Consider the following 3,841-nt stretch of genomic DNA (forward strand, 5'->3'; position numbering starts at 1 on the left):
AAGCAAAAGTAGGAACTTCTTCGCCGGACTTCACAACACAGTGAGTCACTGAAAAAATGTATGTGCGCATATAGAATGAGAATGAACGTATTTAATCAGCTCCTTTTCCGAGCTTATTTACGACAAGGAAAGGGATGGTTGTTCAATTCTCTAGATCAATTCTCTTGTTTTTTTCTAATTTTTCCCAACAAAAAACCATGTAATACTGATACGGTACTTTTGTTAAATAGAATTCTTATTATTGATTTAGCGCAAATGAATATAATTTTCCTAATATTATTATAGCCTCTACATCTGCTCAACAGTTCACACCTCCCCTATAGAAGCACTTGAGTAAATCCTTGAGCACTTGAGGAGGGAAGACGAATCTCGAAGTTCTGTTGATAACATTAGGGAACTTTCTGAAAATATTATGAATATCTGAAGACACATATTCGCTTCTTCAGTATCTTATCTGATAGCCCGCTTTTGTATATAATTTCATAATGTTCTTAAATAACTGAGTTCTGAACAGTAGCTCCGAATTGCTAAATCTAGGAAATTATCATTGAAGAGTTAGAGATAATGGATATAAAAATGCAGAAGTAAGTATGACCCAGGCTAGTAACATTTCAAAAAATTGTTCTTTTTTTGAAAAAGCTCACTGCACTACATCACGAATTTTATTAATAGTCAACTAGATGAAAAATTTTGACATTATTCGGTTTCCAATAATCTTCATAACTTCCGCATTTTTAAATCGCCAGTAGATTGATACAGCATAAATCCTAAATATTTGTATGTTTATATTTCATTTACAGAAAAAATTGTAGTACTTTCACGTTTCTAGCACAGGAACAAACCGTCGAAAAGACTACCGCTGCTGATACACAAATGCCAAGTGAGTTAGCGCTAGGGTTACTTATACACGTATAAAAAATTTTGGCCCACTCACTGGATTTTCAGCTTCGTTCTCTGTAGCCATATATGTTACCTAATAACATCTTTATTTAGGCATATAGATGAGATATTTTTGGTCGTGTAAATATTTTCTAGGTAGCGAAACCTCAACGAATTACCACTTGCCTATTTGAAGCTGTTTTTTTAATAGAGAAGATTCTAGCTGCTGCAACGCGTTAAACGTCATGATTTTCTCTAACGGCCAGTAGGCCTTTGGTAAGCCTAGTCCTTAGTTTTTCACAGTTCTTGCGTTGTTCTTTTCAGTGAAAGAAAAAATGTAAAATCAAGTGCCCGAACTTCAACGTTGTCACCAAATTTGATGTCTTATTTTTCGTAGAGCTATAGTACTAAGCACTAAACCGACTGCTCCGGCACAGAGCAACCAACACGCAGATTCGACTTGCTTTCCTGGGCCATAACCTACCTCTATGCTCGATCAGAGAAAATGTCGCTGGAACCAAGCTTTCTGCAGATGCCTTACTATCTATCCGCGCTCTGTTAAACGCGCCAAACATTTCTATACGTCGCTGCATACGCGTTCCGTTTTCTAACCGATCCGAATTAGGCGCTGGGTTTTCCCGTTACGTCCGTTCGAATTGAACACGACTATCAATTTTAGATTGTCTCGAATTTTGTATCGAGCGCCTTGCTCGCTGACGACTTATATATTGCACTTGTTATTCTCCTAAAAATTACACCTGTACCTATTTTAGGCCCCGTCCAGACAAATAAATACATGTAAAATTTTAAGGTATTCGCTTTATGTAAACCAGTCCTTAGAATCACCTCTTCAAGTAGAAGGTCAAAGACATGCCCCACTAGGGGTCTAACCGGAGCCGGCTAGACGATACATAGATAAAAAAAAATTGTTTTGTCTAACAGTACGAATCAAAAGCTTGCAGTTTAATCTCAAGTACGTAGTTAGAGAAGTTAGTAACTAATTTTGTCGAAAAAAAAAAATCAAATTTTGTTGAAATAAATAGCATTACTTATTAATTCTGCATTTAACAAAGACGTCAACACTTGGTAGTGTTACCCGTTATAAAAATTACTGTATGGTTTAGTTTGATTGGAGTTTAGCGCTAATGCTGATAAAATCCCACTTCTTCGTGTCAATCTTTTGGACGATTTTTTATTTGAAAGCTATTAATATGTATATACTAGACAAGTCACTGATAAGGTCAAACGGGATATACTTGTCGGCAAATTTCCTAAGTACAAACGCCGGTAAAAACGGTGTTTTTTTGACACTGAAATGGTCTCGTTCTAACTAGAACATATCACCTTTGTTTTCACGCCGATTGAACAGGTGATCAAAATGGACCGTCTAACGCCCAACAAAAGAGGCAAGACAAGCCTTGGGCTGAACAGAGAATGCCAATAATTCGCCGAAGTGCAGACCGTTATTTACATATAAATAAACCGTCATATAAATAAATAAAAAAATCCTACTCTATCCGTGTATGCCTGTAGCAGGCTTGGGAAATATAACTGGATTATTTTGTCTTCATTCCCGAAACAGCAGGCACGAGTGAAGCAATTCAATTGGCTTCTAGCTTTTGATAGTAAACAAAGATGAAATATAATGGGTATGAATATAGTTATAAAACGTAATATTCTTATGCCTCTTATATATCCTCTTCTTAATAGTAGGAACGAGAACTTTGAAATGCGGGAGTAGCCCAGGATTACGGGAATCTTTATTCTACGTGTAGACAATAGATGTCTATGTCTACAGTATATATATCTGTCAAATGGAAGTTCCCGTGTATAACCAACGAGAAACATTGAGGGTCTGGCTTTATTTGAATTAAGCTCACCGGCTTCGAGAGAGTTACCAGCACTACAGGTGACTGAAAAGCTTTTCTACCGCAGCCACTTCCACCGAATCTGCAGAAAGGCAACGTCTTCGGTTAGTACATTGACGAACTAGGGTAAAAACTCTCTTTTTTTTTAACACATTCAGTTTCTCTGTCAAAGTAATATTTGACCAAATTGGTGATACATATCGTGCATTTTTAGAGAAGCGTAATATACAGAGATATACTATTGGTATGAACCTCGTCAGCTCATTTAAACATATCTCTCGGTTTTTCCTGTTGTCGTACATTCTGATATTACAATGGAGATCTATTTGAGTTGCCTGCCCCTTTAAAATTATGGTCTTATCCTTTCTTGTCAAAGAACGCATTGGCTGTATGTGCATGTTTCGAACCGTTAAAACAAACATTTACGTGATATGGCTTCCTTTTCATACAGTAATGGCTACAACTTGGGTCGCATAGTTGCGACGCGTAGGAAAGATGGAGGCTTGAATGAATTCGGGGCCTCAAAAGCATCGTTTGCATAGGTAACTTGAAGTCAAGGCTCAACGATAATACCGAGAAGGCTTTCTACGACCCAGACAAGCGATGCTTGTTGTCCACTGTGTAGCTGTCTGGGTGGCGAGCGTAAAAATTAGTATGTACATTTCCGAACGCAATACATACATGTATGTGAGAAAGTCTAGATTGTGCGCGACGGATAGCATGCGATAACTTCGAAGTAGGACCAAACGTTACCTTCAATGATGCCTACTCAAAGTTAAAATACTATCTATATAGTAGATAACTATATATAGTTTTGATTTTCATTCAACCTAGCATTTCGACCTTAGCATAGGTATGTAACGAGTCGCTTGTTCCAGCTATAATATATAAATAGGGCATCGAATTATAGTAGGTTCGGGCAAAAATTCAGTTCTTTTCATTGGCCGATCGCCCAGTGTTGTATTCCGTTCAGAGGTTGGAATCAACTTTATTTTGTCTAATGTAACTTTTTGAGTAAAAAACATTTTCAAGCTACATTAGAACGTAAATTTTGGACATAACCAATAACGTACAGAATTAATTTGCACATTATT

General features: G+C 37.0%; 1 long non-coding RNA gene across 2 annotated transcripts; it reads left to right on the forward strand.

Annotated features, from left to right (window-relative positions):
• The first annotated feature begins 20 nt into the window (after positions 1-20).
• On the forward strand, positions 21-2,435 carry LOC111264166 (uncharacterized). Of its 2 annotated transcripts, none has more exons than XR_002682714.1 (3): positions 21-40; positions 801-880; positions 2,249-2,435. It is a non-coding gene; the product is annotated as an uncharacterized LOC111264166 (long non-coding RNA). The 2 variants fall into 2 exon arrangements; XR_015312585.1 differs by having other exon boundaries at positions 37-58.
• The last annotated feature ends 1,406 nt before the right edge of the window (positions 2,436-3,841 follow it).

The sequence above is a fragment of the Varroa jacobsoni genome, unplaced genomic scaffold (genome assembly GCF_002532875.2).
Source record: "Varroa jacobsoni isolate VJ856 unplaced genomic scaffold, vjacob_1.0 scaffold_824, whole genome shotgun sequence".
Classification (NCBI taxonomy): Eukaryota; Metazoa; Arthropoda; class Arachnida; order Mesostigmata; family Varroidae; genus Varroa; species Varroa jacobsoni.